Below are 17,160 nucleotides of genomic sequence, written 5' to 3'. Positions count from 1 at the left end.
AGGAAAAAAAAAGACCAGACTGAACAGTCCCAGACAATTACTGAATTTATCACCTAGTACCCTACTCCTCACATCAGTCTGTGCTCCTCTCCCCTCCCCCTCAGGGCAGCTTCATCTGCCCTTGCTCAGGCTGCCAGGAATTCAACCTGCAGATGTTAGAAGCAAGTGGAGGTCAGGCTGTTCCTTGCCAAGGCAGAGCTGTGAGTGAGCAGGGCTCTGCAACAGCTTTGCCCTTGTTTCCAAGTCATCTGGAGGGCGTGAAAACCCATCATTCACAGCTTAGAGCTTGATTACTGGACTCGAATTGAACACAATGCCTGATGCACAGATGTCTACTTGAGGGAGTGAGAAAACACATGGCAGCTTTTCAGCTAGAATGAAAATGCAGGCAATGTGATTTATTTCCACATGGGATCTTCTTGAATATAAGCACTGGATACTTTACCAGCTGTGGATGTATGGTGGGCTTCCTACCACAATTTATATTCATTTACATCCTGTTTATGGACACAATTTTTACTATCTCAAACTATGCATACATACAAGATTACAGACAGACAGACATACACAAATAAAATTGTGATATGTGCTAACAGGCATCCTGCATAATCTTGGTGATTAAAGCTAGGCTCTGAGATCACAGAAGTCTGAGTCTCTAAAGTGCTGGACAATCAGAAATGCCAGCAAAGCCAGTGAGAGTCAAAAGATGCCCAGTACTTTTGAAGAGACAATTCCTTTTGTATTTCCTGTTCTTATGCAAGAAAAGCCAGAAGGACTCAAAATATTCTCCCATTTTGCCGGATGGTATATGTAAGCATAAGAATACATAACATCTGCACCTTAAGCAGGCAAAATAAGAGAAGTAGGAACTCAAACTTTTTCCACCTCTTCTTTAAAAGATATTGCAAATGAAAAACACAGAGAAAATCATGGAGTCTAACACCAGCTGTTCTAGTACACAAGAGTTTTCTTTTATAACATCATAATTACTATTGAAAATTCTTTGCATTTGTTAGTGTAAGAATATGACTTTGGAGATCTACTTTTGAAAGATGACCAAAAGGTATCAAAAGGGCTGTCACCTTGCTAGATTACTGCCATTTAGCATGTCCTGAATCTATAAAGAGGTGAAGCAGTCTGGTATCTTCGCTTGAGCATAATCCATAAAAACAAACAAGTTCATAGAATACGATGCTGCCAGCATTTACAAAAAGCAAAACAAAATAATAATAATAATAATTATGATAAAACAAAAATAAAAGAACCCTCCAAACCCTAGCAAAAATCACCACCTTAAAGTTGAACCAGCCTAGGAAGGTTACCCACGTGAGAAAAGTACTCGTAACCCCATGCTTTCCCCTCCAGACCTGCTCAGCTGCTGGTCAGCACTGGCCAGATAATTATTAGAGCTTGATCCTCACTGCTTCAGCTCTATTCACTTTGCTCCCTAATCTATTAATTCATTAACAGCTACAAACCACAGACCTCGGCAGCCAACAGAAAACTGTTGAGCTTATGCTATCACAAGTCAACAGGAGAAAAAAACATCTTCGCAGATGCAGACTGCCATAGGAGGTGGCTAGAGAGAGACAGATGTTCAGTCAGCATTGCAGGCAGGCTGGAAAATCCCATAGCATCACTCCAAGCTTCTTTACTCTTTTCCTCTCCCCAGAAGTCAGAAAACTTGCTCTTTTTCTTCCACAATGCACAGACTATACCCTAAATTTTCAAGCAAAGGCTGGAACCCTTGGAAAGTAGTTACCCCCTGCTGATCTTTTCCCTAGGCAGCAATTAGATCAAGTTGATCAGGTGCTGAATTTCAAGGCCAGTGTTCTTCAGTTCCCAGCTTCTCCCACAAAACTGGAGAATGGACCTGGTCTAGAACTGCTCACTCTGGGATCACTTCTTTCACATGAACTCAATTACTTTATTTGTTACACCAAATTATCTCTAGAATTGCAGAATGAATTCTGGCTTGGTGGAAAGGCAGTAAATGGTAAGTTAAGGTAAGAGCAGCTTGGTTAGAAAAAAACATACAAAGACATACAAGGAGAAACAAGTTGGTTGATCCATATGATACAGGCCTGTGTGCTGGCCCTCCGCCCCCTCGACCTAGGCTCGAATGCTCTTCCAGCACAGACTCCCCATCTGTCTCTCACTGTGTGCTCTGTGCCAGAGTATTTCACAGCTTCATATAGCTCAAGGCCAGAAAACTGTTCACAAGAAATGGATGTTTTTAAACAGTGTTTTGCATCATGTCATTTGAAAGACAATTCAAACACTGCTTAAATATTTGTAAAAGCAGCCATGCTCATACTTCTTGCTGCCCCACATTGTACACTCAGCTTGAGCATTCTAAGCATCTCTCTGCATTTCTAAACCTCTGATGGGTGTTTTCTTCTGTAATGCTATAAAGCAATGGAAAGTAACAATAATAGCAGGGCAGCAAAGTCTTTGCTGCAGCAAACAAGGACAAGCCAAAACACAGCAGCTTTAGACACAAAAACAAATTAAAATAAATAAATGAATAAATAAATAAAATTAAAAAAAAGCACTGCTTACTTCTGAAAGGCCTGAAGTAGGCAGGGATCTCCAGACAGATACTCTCACCTCCACTGCTAACCCTTAAATAAGACCTGGTAAGGGGTGGATCCTGGTTCCACCTCTTTCAGTCACTCAGGTACACTACATGCACCTGAGCTCTTCTGGGTTGGCCCTGCATTGCATCAGGTGCTTGATCACTGCTTCAGGCCATAACTAGCATTTCTGCTATGTTTCTATTTTCTGAATATTATTTTTTTGTTGTAGAGTCTGCGTAGGGCTGTTTTTTGCAATGGATGACTAAAAGCAGAACTATTAAAAAAAAAAATACTCTCTCCCACTCTACAGAAAGTATTTTTCTGAGTAGGGCTATAAGAAGAAAAAAAAAGTGTAGACTTAACTGATAAGTGCATATGAACAAAAGGGAAAAGCCCATTTTCTCAACAATTGTCTTCTTTTCAGTCACAAAAAAGAAATTTTCCCTTAACAAAGCCAGAATTAGTCATGAAATACATATGACTGAGTGATCTTTTCAACTGTCAGAAATGAAGAGTTTCAAATCAAAACTGTGTGCCTGTGGAACATTTACCCCTGTTAAATCCTGGTTGCGGAATTCATTTTGGGAGCACATGAACAAAATTCTACACTGAACACACAAGGTCAGCCTTCAAGATGGGGAAGGAGAAATGAAAGAATACTGTATTACTTCAAGGGTAATGTCTATGGCCACGTACATTTCTTCAAAATACTTTGCAAGACTAAGCTAATGGCTCTGCCCTAAAACGCATTTAACTCTGTCATTAACTCCATTATACAGATCTTAGGAAGAGTCTCAGTATGGCCTTCTAGAAAAGAGGCACTTCTGCACTCTTTTCATTTAAGATACAAGGACAAGTTGAATCATTAACCACTTAGCAAAAGGATCAAGGAAGAGTGCATAAAAGTGATTGCAATTACAGAATGGAGAAAGTAATAACAAGACTTATTCGGGGTCGTCTTCTCTGCAAGTTTTTACCACTCAAGTCTTGCAGTAAGTTATTGCAAAAAAACCCACACTGAAATCAGTGGGCTTGAGGCCTTCGCACAGGATAGTCTATCCACACAAAGCACGTTGGAGACTGGCTCCAGATTTGCAGAATTCACTGGTACAATCAAAGTGTGGAAGCTAGAAGAAATAGTGTTAAGCAAAACCCCATGCTCAAGCAAAAGCACATCCTGAAAGCTACTCTGTACAGCCAAATCCCTGGTAGATTTTATGAAAGAAACACACCTTAAAGAAACCAAAAACTGTTGCGAGGAAAATGCTATCATACTGTTTCATCAACTGATGTTCCTGCCATAACTTAATAACTTATTGTGAATAATTCCTTCTTCACAGTTTGTTTCCCCACTCCTGTAGTTTCTTTCTGGCCACAGGCATCTGTGAATTTAAACGTTTTCATTTGTGAGTTCATCACCATCATTATCAGCTCTTTGGAATAGCAACACTGCTCTGTACAAGCCAGGAACACTTCAGGACCATCACTAAGGAATGGAGAGCACAAGTATTTAGAAGAGCATTCTGCTGGCTGAATGAAGCATCACTGCAAAATCTTCCTCTCATTCATTTCTAACTCATCTGCCCTAAATTCATTCTGAATCAGCTGCCTACAGACTGGATTACTGAAAGGATGTTGTTGTTTGCCTTCCTGTCAGAATGGCAGCTACAGTGCCTGGAAATAAAATTGCAGCAATTTTATATCTCTGGTTGGATACTACTGGTAGAAGGCCATATTTATATTTCATATAAACTACAGCAGCTCGATTGATGGGATTTTCATCAATGAAATTACAGCCTTTTACTACAGGGTGAAATTTCACCCATCTAATTCAGGTTTGGTGTTTTTCTTCTTTCTGAGCAGCGTGTAAGCTATTGACTAATGTACTTCTCACACTAGCAGGTGTGGCAGTGATTGCTGACTAGTTGACCTCATGTGGCGGCTAAAGACTAATTTGACTGCAGATGTTGGATTATAAATCGCACTGAAAAAGACAAAATAAGAGACAAACTGAGAGACTCGTTAGTCACTAGAAGGCAGGCTGTGTTATGGAGAAGCAACAGCACATGAGTTGTCTTAGAGCATCAGCAAACAGATCCAACTGATGAGTAAACAGTGAATAATGTTTGTTACACTGCTCACTATTAGTGATTATTATATTATTAATTGAATAGCTAGCTATTTAAAAAAAATACCTGTTATTAGCTTTTCCTTTTTAAATTTTATTTTACTTACACCTAAGTTTTTTTAGGAGCGGCTCTCTCCCCTATCATCTGCCTGTTTGGGTTGGCTACTGACAGGGACATCTGCTCATGTTCTTGCAGGCATGTTGCTTTGGATGTGATAGGTACCTACACATACCCTGCATCCAGGAACCTAGCTGAACCCCTTCTGTGTGCTATCTGATTAATACAGTCAGTCCACTTGTTTTCTTGTTTGGGAGCAAATGTGAGTGTGCCTACTGTCTGTCTCTGTGGCAAACCCTCTGCCACCTTCCAGCATGGAAAACTGTAATTCTAAAATAGGTCACTTTATTATAAAAATACATTTCCCAAGCAAAGTTCCCCTGAGGCACTTCATAATAAGAACATCTTTTGATTGAATAAATATTGTTCTGCTATTTCCCAGTATCAACTGCATGTATTTCTATGATAATGCCCAAGCACTGTCTGGCTGGAAGCAACTCTTGAAGTACATAATTGAATACAGGAATATTTCCAATAGAAGCCTTCTATGCCTTATGATAGAATTCTATTATCTGGCTGACTTCATTGCTCTGTGGACAGTTAAAGTGGCCCCAAGACTTGAGGTATGAGTTGTTCCCCTGATGTTAATGTATATATCAAAACCTAGCCAGGGAGGTAAAGGCCTCTCTCCTCACCAAAACAAAGACGACCTCTGTATTAGTTTGTACGTCTGGTAAATGCAGGAGGAGGCTTCTTATCCCTTCCATTTCTTAGGCATCAAACTACTCTAGACTAAGACAAAATAAATAACCAAATAAATAAAAATAAAAACGAAGGCTAGATTCATTCCTGAATGAATAAAAATGAGTCAAAAAGCCCAAGTCGCTAAACTAATGAAGTTCATCCTTTTGTAATCCTCATTTGTAAAAACTTTCCCGATGAAACTTTCATCTCCTGATGAAACTTGCCTGACTTCTCAGGAAATGAAGAAACAGATTTTGGTCCTCAGTCATATTTTGCAGCACATCCTTGTGCATTTCCAGCATCATTAGCACATGGCCAGAACTACAAGCTGGATTTAGCCCTATGAATCTTAGGTTCTTAGGATAAACAGCACCAATCATGCACAGTTCTAACCTGAAGTCACCATGAGCAGGTATGAGTCTTTCAACTCCATATGCCACTGACTGGGGTAACCATCAGAAATACCACTTGCCCTTGATCTGAAAATGTCTTTGTTGTTCTGAGAATTGTCAAATGTTATCACTGTTGCATTTGTAAGTGGAATACCTGTCCCTGTGGATTAGATGGAAGCCTGTAAGTTCTTTTACAGAGCACTCAAACTTGTGAGGCTATTGCTTTAGCTTGAGCAGAAATCTGGGTTCTCATAAACATATGCAGATATTTATAGCCTCCTCAGTGGCTTTTAACAGATACTACCTAATTATTAACCTCAGGGGGAGGATTAACATTTTCTTGTAATAAATATGGAGATGCTGTAGCATGCTGCAGTGTTATAAAACTTTCAGCTCTTGTTGTGAAATACCAGACTTTCAGGGTGGAATAATTCTGTCATCTTGTTTCCATACAGCTCTTCTCAGAGTATCATCTTTCTGACAAATGTTTTGTCACATTACTTCTACTCCTTCCAATGCCACCCAGCATGCTTCTTATGTTTTATCATTTCCCTAATGACTCATCTCTAGAGCTAAGCCTATCGACTGTGAAGTTTTTCATGAAACTGATGCTTCAGAGAAAAGAGAGTGACGTTAACATCAGAGACCCATAAATTCAAGAAGTTAAATACTAAGGACTGATCATCCTTCTGTCTTTTTTAGCCTATGGGCTAGACAACCCAGCTCAGCTCTCCAGGAAATGGAAGACTGACGGGACTTCTGTACCTCTTCATCTTCTGAGCTTGGGATACAGTGATATCCAGTTTATTCTTTAGTGCACAAAGGCCACCCTAAAAGCTGCTCTGACCTGCAGCTTTGATAGTCTTAGAAAACCAGAATTTGCTAAAACACAACATGACCCTGCGTATCATCTTTGTTACACATTACCAGGGTGGAAGATTTCCTGTGTAGTCCATTCTACTAACTTTCCAAATTTATTCTGTTGTTCAGTGCTGCTTTGGGAAATAGTCCATGGTCAGAGTCCCGGGGCCCTGTGTGAGTGGAGGCACCTTTCCTCAAGTACTTGGCAGACACACTGCTTTGTGGGCTAAGATCACACTGACAAAATAAGAACTTACCAGAGGTAAAGAACCGGTCCTTTGAGTTAAAAAAATGTACAGTTTCTTTATAAAAGCAAAAAGATTGCACAAGAGTAGAATATTGTTTTCAGTCAGTCTGGCTTTACATTAAGAGATGCTACTGTTTCTCCAGTGTCTGAGTAACCACACTCCTACTCTACTCCCTACAAACAGAAACACCCATCTCTTCCCAAAACCATGTGAGATCAGATTAGTAATTAGCCTACTCTTATTTTCCTCTTCTGTTCCACCCAGAAAAGGAAAATCCATCCATCTGAAATTTACACCCAATCACATATCTATTTTTATTTGTTTTACACACTGTTAGTGAGATAAACACCAGTTTACACAAATTTAAGGTATCATGAGGCCGCTTTGTTACCCCACATTGGAAGTGCCCACTGTTCTATGATAACACCCAAACCGTTTTTCTCAGATCTCTAGTGATGTTTCATGGAGCAGCAGGTCTAGCTCAGCATTTCAAAAGGGGACCCTGGAGCCATGGAAAATTTCTGAAAAAAATCTTCCCCAACATCACTATCATTATTTAATTGAAGCCATTTATTTCTTTTTACAGTATCCTTTTTAGACCTGTCATAATGTAGCATAGTACTTGTGTTCACTATTTGAGTCTGCTGCCTTTTCTTTTTTTTTTTTTTTGCACCAAGAACAGTAAAAAATGCATAGCACCTTGCATAGGTTGCGTATTTTATCTTTTTATCTTGAGATCCCTTTTATAAACTGAGCTCCATTGTTGCACATTGGTATCATTAGTTTTAAACAAAAAAGACCTTTCATCTATAGAAAGCAATCTGGGATCCTGATAACAACAACAAATATTTTCCAACTTTCTCCAAATGAAAACTACATGTGCATCTTCAGGATCTTCAGGACAAAAAACCAACTGCTGGTAATTGCATGAGGATTCTTATCAGACTTTGCCAGGCTACCGGAACTTCAGAAAACACTGATCTTTCTGCCATTCCATTCATTCCACAAATGAATCTATGTCCTCACTGTTTTAACTTTAACTTTTGATATTTCTGTAGTATTCAAATATAGAACATCACTGATATAAAAACTTAAATGTATAGATGTGATCAGCACGGCATACCATGGCTCACCCTGCAAATGACTGCCCTCTCTCTCTTCTTATTGGCTCAGATGTTGGCTGCAAAGTCATGACAGATGCGTTTCACACTACAGACTTGGTAGACACTTTACCATGTATGTTAGTACAGATTTACCTAAAGTAAAGTAAGTAGGTAATAATGCATTAAAAAAAAAAAAAAAAAAAAAAAAAAAAAAAAAAAAAAAGTAGAAGAGGAAGCAAGCAAACCTCTGTGCATTTTTAAAGGTGTACTTGTTACCATGAAACTAACTGCTAATCAGGGCCATCTGCACAAGAACTGGAGGGTCTTAAATCTAAGAGACTGGCACAGTGCTAACCCTACAGCGTGTGCTCCCTCCTTAGTGCTCTTCACCCCACCATGCAGTGTGCTGATGAGTCACTCTTGTGCTGATGGACTTCTCTGGTCTGGCTGTGGAAATTCTGTGTCCTACAGATTGGACCTATGATTAATCCATGGGTAACACAAACAATTTTAAATTACGCAGTGCTACTGCTTCCTGGATCAGAACTTCATCAGTCTGCAATTAAGATTTCTGTCTAGTGACAGGCTTAATATCTATAAAACAGATTTTAAAATAACCATTTTCTTTCTTTCCTTAGTAGCAATTGTGTTGCCTAAGAAGGTAATGAGAAATAGCTCAGAATACACTCTTCTCCATGCTCTCAGGAGAGCAGTTTCATCTCCAGAACTAAACAGTGATATAACTCAGCTGGGAAAATGAATTATCATCATCTTCCAAGTGCTACAAACTGGGAGTCTCAGCTAAGAGCTGCTCCGCACTGCGCTAGGCACCATATTTGCAGATTCTAACAGATTAACCAAGAACCAGGGTTTGTGTTTTCCTCAGTTCTTGTACTTCTCGAGGACAGAGGGAGGGAGATGGGCATGAAAGGGAGCAAACTCAAACCATGCCACATTTCACTAACTTATAATAAATAAAAAACAAAATGAAAAGTAAAAATAACAGGAGTTGCTGACAATTACAACCACAGATATGATAGCTAAAGACCCTTGGTTCTGGGTTATTAAAAAAGTAATAACAGAACCTTCTTGTATGTTTGCTTGATGTTGGCTATGGTAACATGCCAGTAAGTTCTGTAATGTAGGACTGTGGAGTTGAGATGGGGAGAAAGAAAGAATACACTTAGTCCTCTCTGGACATTCTTTATAGAAGATGCTACAGTAATTCATTGCAATGTTTGTAATTGTTGGCATTTTTCCCTCCGCTTAATCATTTTTCCCATGTACATGCATCCACTGCTGGCAGAGGACAAAGCAGGGCACAAAATGATACTATGCTCATTTCTAATCATCGCTCTTTTGGTCTCCATCCTTCCTGTTTTCTCTAACACTCACACACTGCATGCAGTTGCAAGTGTCAGTGATGTGCTTTTCTCGTATTTACTCAGCAACATTTTGACGCTTCTGCCCTTTCACATGTGCTGCTGATTTACAGATGTGAACACTTAGCCACTGCCTCCAAAAAACAAGTCACTCGACTTTAATAAGTAACTGATCTGTGATTAAAAAATTAATCAGTACAAATCTTTCTTTCTGTAGAACTGTTAAAGAATTAGAAGTCCATGTATATAAAAAAATATATATGCAGCCTTTTTTCTTTTTTTTACTGTTTGTAGAAGTAAACTGTGGCCAGAGGCTCTCAGAAGCATTCCCTGCAAGAAGATAATTTAATTCAGAATGTATACAGAACATTACTTTTTTAACCAATAAATACTATCAGTGTTTCCTTTGTTCTGTCTCTTAAGAAGTTGACATTTACCTGAACAAACTGATGTACCCCCAAATATGAGAGTAGTTTAACCATCTTGTCATGTAGTATCAGTGCTTACAGACAGTGCATCCAACTCCTATCCTATGATTAATAAATAAACAATAATAGGTAAATTTTGGTACATTTCTAGTCTTCCATAATAATGCCAAACTACTGCCAACAATCCCTCATGCTAATCATCTTTTTTGGTCAGTTATGCTATTCATACGTACACAGAGGTGCAGACTGAGAAAAGGGCTAAAGCCTCAATCTTGGTTTTTCAGCTGACCTTATCTTGAAACCTAGTCAACCTGGAGTTTCACTTGTTTTAACTACCCAACTATTTTTGAAGCATTCTGCACCAGTTCATAACCCTGTAGGACAGATTTGAAAGTTTTATCAGATATGAAATCATTACATTTCATGAAATAACATCCAGGACTAGACTCAAATCCACAATTGCAACAGATTCAGCCTACGTGCCACCTCTGTCTTCAGTGCATGTTCTCTAAATCAAGGAATTATGCATATCTAGAAGAATAGTCATACAAGTTCTGAGATTTTGCTCTATAGCTGTAGGACTACAAGCATGTCGTTTTTCACACCGGCATCAATTTCAGAAGCAAACCACAGCCAGAGTTCTGTTCTTAGTGTAATCAGCTTCCCCTTAGTTTTGATTGCATCTAATGAATGTTGCTCAAGTTCAAAAATAAATGTTGCACTAATGGCTGTAGGACCCGTTTGACAAATGTTACTACTGCGACCACATTTTTCTTATGAAATTAACCTAGCTGTACCCACCACTTGTCTCTCCTTGCTGAGTGCTCTTCAGCTGTAACTGTGAGACTCATAAAAACACCATCTTCTGTCCATCACCGACTAGCGGGCTTAATCACCAGGCACCATTCTTAATGCCAGACTGACCCAAGCTGGTCATAGTAACTCAAAAACAGATGACTTTTGGGATCAACCACTCTATGGAGAGATCTATATGCTCTTCTAGTGGTTGAAGAGAAGATGCAACATTGAGAAAGAAAAGTTGTAAACAAACAAAAAAAAAAAAACAAAACAAAAACCACCCAAACCAACCAAGCAAACAAACAGACAAAAAAAAAAAACAACTAGCCCAGTTTGGGAGAAAGAGACAGCATTTGAATGAGCAGGAAAAGCTGCATTCCAGGTAACAGAAACTCAGAATTTTGTATATGGGAAATCTACAATTAAATCCACAATAAACAATTTCTAATATGCTGACACCAACATGAAAAGAATTTCCTCAGTTCGAGGGCTCACAGGGTTCTGTATTCCCCTCAGATATTCTCTGATATCTTAGCTCAGTAATCATTTTTACCCTTTTAATAGGCATCTCCCTCATTCATCACTGTTAATACCTCATGCAGCATTTTGTATAGACATATTTTCAGGGACTAGGATCAAAAAAAACAACCCCACAAAGAATCCTTTGTGGAATTGCAAGAGATCTCACTGTAGTGATATTTAAGCCACTACATGATCAGAATTTACATTTTCTTAATTCTACCACTGAAGACATTCAGACTGAAACCTGCCATATTTATTCACGCAAACAAATGCTGCTCATAGAGTCACCTCACTTAATGGAATTGTTCGCCTGTATAGATAAGGACTTGGATTTTGCAAACTGAAACACCTCGAAGGAGGAAATGATGGAGCAGTATTCAATCCAAGGATATTTTTTTAAATCTTACTGAGGTTCGTAATGGTATTATCACCATGCTCCACAACAATGAACAGACGACATACTGAGAAACTATGTCGATAAGGGGCCTTTCTATTCCTCTGCTTGTGAAAGGCAAATACCCTGCTTTTCTGTGCCACAGAAGTGCCTAGCAGTAGCTTTGCAAGCATTGCATTTGTTTGTAGTCCCAGTGTTTCTTCATGAGGCTTACAGGAAATGATTCTTGCACTTTCTAAGTGGTATTAGTTAGAAAGCGACTGACTCAGTGCTGCGTTCAGCACAGTTGCACACACACCAACACCCTCACAGAGCTGCCTGACTGTGCCTCTCTGACACCGCCCTCCCTCCAGCCACACTGGTAACCCCACAGGCAGAGGGCAGTCAGCTTTATTGAGCCAACTCTGCCGCTTATAGAAACCCCAACAGGTCTCACTTCAGAGAACATCTCCGACCCGCAGCTTTTCAGTCCCCTTTGGGCCGCTGCATGCTACCAGACAAGCTGACAACATCCTGCCAGAAGCCTCTGGCCCATGCTGTCAGGCCAAGCGCTTTCTAATGAAAACCATCAACCTAGGGTGGAGTGCAATTTGTACAAGTAAAACTCAGATAATTGAAGTTCAAGACCTGCAACACAGTGACCATGCACATGTCAGCCTTGGCATCACGCTGAGCGAGGGCTTTACCTCTCTGTAAGGCAGGAAAGCAGATCTCTCCCTCACCAACACTTGGAGGCACAGCTGAATAAAAGCAGCTACGAAACCAATTCACTGCAGTGGACGCTTTCAGTTCTTCGTTTATGCTTTACTCAGTATAACTTCTCCTCCAGTAAACTTCAAATAACTTCAAGGTTACACTGACTGAGAAGGAAAAAGACACTTTTAGGATGGAGGAAAAACTCAGTTGATTTGCAGAGGGAGAAACACCAGAGCTTGACTATTGTTAGCATACTGCAAACTCCCTGGAAGTGATAGGAGGGGGAGAAAAGCTTGAATACAGGCAGATCCAGAGTGATGCATGTAGGAAACTTTAGTTTAAATACTCCTTCCAGGACAGGCAACCAACTCCTGAGAAAAGCCTGGCTTGCCTAGAAATGCAGGGATCACAGACACACAAGTTCCCAGCGTGTGGTCGTGGGAAAGCAAAGTTCGTACTGCTGGGTGAATAGACAGGGGAATACTGCGCCCGATGTCATTCTCTCTGCAGTGACATTAATGGCAGCCTTCCTGGAAGCCACTGTGCCGTGCTGGTGGCTGCACTTTGCAGGCGGCCACTCTGGGGGCCTGGAGAAGAGCAGCCGCTTTTCCTCTGGAGCCTTTGTATTCCTGGGAGAGACCAAAGGAGCGCGGCCTATTTATCTCATCAGAGACAACACTAAATGGCTATTTAATTACCGTCCTTAAATACTTGCACAGAGACTATCTGAAACTAGAGAGCTATTTAATCTGCCAGACAAAGACATTACGAGATCTCATAGCAAGAAGATGAAGTCAGAAAAGTTCAAACTGGAAATAAGATACTAACATTTGACAATGAGATTAACAATCGGAGCCGGTTACCCAGGAATGCTGTAAATTCCCCATCGTTTAAAGTCATTAAATCACAGCTATTCAAAGAGGCTGGTGGGCCAGGCCTCCAGCTCAGTGGGGAACACTCTGTGTTTTGTACTATACAGGAGGTTAGGCTACGGGATCACCATCAGAACTCTGTTAAGCCCGCTGGTAGCACTGCTGTCTTTTCCTGGGAGAAAAGGAAAGTAGGATGAAGGAAAAGAAGTGTTAAAGCCAAGGCCTGCACAGAGAGAACACAAAAGTAGGTTGAGCTGTGGACAGCAGAACTTGGTAAAATTCACCGAGTTTGGCCGCTAACTTCATTAGCAGAAAGAAGAGACCCATTGGGGACTTACGACCCTAAACCAGTTTGCTCCAGGCAAACTTTCAGCAAACCTAAACGGCTAGCTAAAAGGCGTGAGCGGCACCGGGCAAGCCTTTAACGCACCCCGTTAACCAAATGCAACCCAGCAGGTCGAAAACCCAGCAACTGAGCCCCCGGCTGGCACAGTGAGAGCGAAGCTGCGGGAGCCCAGAGCTCGCGGTCCACCTGCGCCGCGCTGCCGCCCACCACTCGCTGCGGCCCGGCGGCGGCTCGGAGCGGGCCACGAGGTCGCCTTTCGGCGCTCAGCCCCGCAGGGCGGCTGCAGGTGTGGGGGCCGGGCCGCCCCGACCCGCTGCGAGAACTCGCGGGGTCTTCTCCCGCTGTGCCACCGCGGGCCGTTGCCGTGGCGACCGCAGCGCTGCCGTGGCGATCGCGCCGAGCATCCCTTCGGCCGGGCCGGAGTGCCGCAACCCGGCACGGCGGGTGGGGCGAGGGCACGTCCTTATTATTATTAATTGTTATCACGATCAAAGTTTTCCGCACTCGGGCGCGATGAGAGCGCGGGAGCCAAAGCACCGGTAACAACCAGCAGAAGGTGGGAGCGGGCCCCCAGGGCTGCCCGCAGCCCCGCTCCTCTGCGGAGGAGGACACCCAGCCGGGCAGGGCGAGCAGGCGGCCCTCACCACGTCCGGCAGCCCCGGGCAGCCGTTCTCGCTCCACGCTCGGGCAAATGTGCCGGGGGTTGGAGGTGCTCCCGCTCCCCCCGTTCCCCCCGCCCCTTACCTCCGCGGCAGCGCCCGGGGAGCCGCGGGCGCGCCGCCGCCGCGGGTAGGGATGACCTTGCGGAGAAATTCATCATCCGGCCAGGAAAACAAGCCCTTCCTCAGGGTGCGCGGCGGTGGGAGGGCGGGCGGAGGGAGGAGGGCTGCGCCGGGCTGCCCTCCCCGCTGCGAATGTAGGGGGGAGGCAGCCGGAGCGGGCGGAGAGGAGGCAAAGGCGGCGGGAGCGGCCTCGGGCACCCGAGCCGGGCGGGCGGCGGCACCTCCCGGCCGCTCGGAGCTGCGGCTGCAGGCCGGCGTCCGGCGCGGGGAGGCGGGGACCCCGGCAGGGCAGCGCTCCCCCCCGCGGCCGCCGGCGGAGAGGGGCAGCCCCGGGCTCCTGCCCTGCCGTTGCCGGTAGTGGCGGACGGGCGGCTGCTTCCGCGCGGGCACAACCCGGCTCTTACGGCCCCGCAGCCGCCGGCCCAGGACGCGGGGAGCTCCTGCCCTCCGTCGAGGAAACGGAGCTGAGCGAGAGGCCCCGGAGCCGTGGCCGAGACACCGGGGCGCACCGGGGATCGCACCGCATCGCCTCCTCTCCGCCCGGCGATCCCGCGAGCAGGCTCACTCCCGTTCCCAGCGCAAAGCTACCGACGGCGAAAGCCGGCGGGTGGCTGCTCCGCAACAGAAGAGCCAGACCTGCACGTAGGAAATCCACCAGTCTCATCCACCTGTGCTTGTCCTGCATGTGTCAGTCGAGAAAGTGTGCCTCCAGACTGCTATCTTGGCACCTAACGAGCCGTTTGCTTAAGGGGTTGTACACATTTGCATGTGGGATCGCAGCGTATGCAAATACTGATGGACTCTTGTCACGCTTTCGGCTCGGATTGTTGTTTTTGATAGGCAAATTTAGCTGCCACTGTGAAGCGCTGGCCGGTCTGCCTGCGGCGAGAGAGCAAAAAAAAAAAAAAACCAAAAACCCAAAACAACAACAAACAGAAACCAGCACCCCCACAAAAATACTAGCAAGAAAAACATTTTGTGTTAGGACTCATATTTGTCTGGAAATCTTTGATCAAATTGCAGTCTATTCCCACCAGCGTGGAATTTTATCTCTATCTGCTGCACTCGCAGGAAACGGTTCTGCAGTGCCAGGAGATTTGAGGGCAGGTTTTCAACCAGAGAGATTCCAACTCTTCCACTTTCCTTATGGAAATACTGTGGGAGAAGCTGTGAGGAGAACTCCTGTTTTTACACTGTTTTGTAACACGATCAAGGAAAAGATCGGGGAGCAAAAAACGACAGCAGGCTAAAAGACCCAACAAATCATCTTTTGATATCTAATCACCCCAAGCATTAATAAATCATATTCCCTTTATCCGTATTAGTGGATCCATATGTTCTTCACTGCACAGCAAAACACCCTCAGGCTCAGTTATTGATCCTAAACCTTTTTGACTCGTGGGTTACATGATGGTTGCTGATTCGTGGAGTTCCACAGAGCTCCATTTTAGGGTGAGTTCTTTTTAATGTTTTTAACAAATATCTTTGACGCAAAACTCAAAGGTATAATAATAACTTTGTGAAAGACATTAAACTGGGAAGAACTGTTGACTCTCTTGAGAGTAGAGAGGCCTTGCAAAGAGATCTTTGACGTATCAGAGGTCTGGGCAGTCACCAGCCACGTGAAGTTTAAAAAGTGCCAGATTCTGCATCTGGGATGGGTCAGCCCTGAATACACATATGGACTGGGGACAATAAGATGAAGAACAGCCCCAGAGAAAGGGATCTGGGGTTCTGGTTGATTACGAGCTGAATCTGAGGCATTAGTGTGCCCTGGCAGTCTAAAGGGCCAAACATTCCCTGGGGTGCACCAGGCCCAGCACGGAAGGGATTGTCCCACTCTGCTCTGTGCTGGTGTGGCCTCACCTGGAGCACGGGATGCAGTTTTGGTCACCGCAATAATAAGAAGGACATAAAACAATTAGAGTGTCTAAAGGAGGGCTAAGAAGTTCGGGAAGAGACTAGAGGGCAAGATGTATAAGAATTAACCAAGGTCTCTTGGCTTGTTCAGTTCAGATAAGAGGAGGCTGAGGGGAGGCCTCATGGCAGCCTTCAGCTCCTCATAGGGAGCGGAGAGGAAGCACTGAGCTCTGCTCTGCGGTAACAGCAACTGGACCCGAGGGAGTGGCATGGAGCAGCATCAGGGGAGAGTCAGGTTGGGTGTTAGGAAAAGGTTCTAATCCAGAGGGTAATTGGGCCCTGAAACAGGCTGCCCCAGGCAGTGGTCAGGGCCCCAAGCTGCTAGGGTTCAAGAAGTGTTTGGACAAAGGTTTGAATTTTGGGTGGTTCTGCGTGGACCGAGGAGTTGGACTTGATGATCCTTGTGGATGCCTCCCAACTTGGGATATTCTATGTTTCTGTGATTCTTCTGTTTCCTACAATGGAGTGTGCAACTTATTTCCCAACACTGGCCACTGAGGTCAGCACATATTTATGTAATATCCATGCCTGAATGTGGCTTTCTGTCTTTAACCATGGAAAATTTAAGCTAGATCTTCAATAACTGCCATCAACAGCTGCTTCTTCACATATGCCAAAATCAAAAATAGCAGTAGTTTTAAGAGCCTGAACATCCAAACATAGAGAACCTCACTGCAGGGGGAGAGTGGGGAGAGCATCAAACTTCATCAGGAAAAGCAAAGATGTACAGTACTGGCACAGCCAAGGGTTCCTAGGAATCTGACTCTACTTTGTTCTTGTTACGATCTTGCTCCTTTCTTGGTGCTTCAGAGGACTGTTACAGAGCGTACTCCTTACCCTTGTCTTCTCTGAGTCTGGAATCAGATCAGCCTGACAAACTCTTCTCATTATTCTCTTAAATGACATA

General features: G+C 43.6%; 1 protein-coding gene across 3 annotated transcripts in view; it reads right to left on the bottom strand.

Annotated features, from left to right (window-relative positions):
• Nucleotides 1–17,160, bottom strand: part of GPRIN3 (GPRIN family member 3) — an 80,831-nt gene that overhangs the window by 20,525 nt on the left and 43,146 nt on the right. Inside the window, exon 1 of one of the 3 annotated variants that reach the window (XM_042812377.1) lies at nt 14,970–15,100. The exons of 1 other annotated variant lie outside the window; for it this stretch is intronic. The gene's annotated coding sequence lies outside the window, so the exon portion shown is untranslated. Of the gene's footprint in view, nt 1–14,295; nt 14,373–14,969; nt 15,101–17,160 lie in introns of those variants that run through there. One more of the 3 variants, XM_042812376.1, reaches the window with a different exon arrangement.

This window comes from Centrocercus urophasianus, unplaced genomic scaffold (assembly GCF_019232065.1).
Source record: "Centrocercus urophasianus isolate 14NV4802_14NV808 unplaced genomic scaffold, USGS_Curo_1.0 seq_13, whole genome shotgun sequence".
Classification (NCBI taxonomy): Eukaryota; Metazoa; Chordata; class Aves; order Galliformes; family Phasianidae; genus Centrocercus; species Centrocercus urophasianus.
Note: the sequence above shows the minus strand (reverse complement) of the source record. Positions and strands in the feature narration are given on the sequence as shown.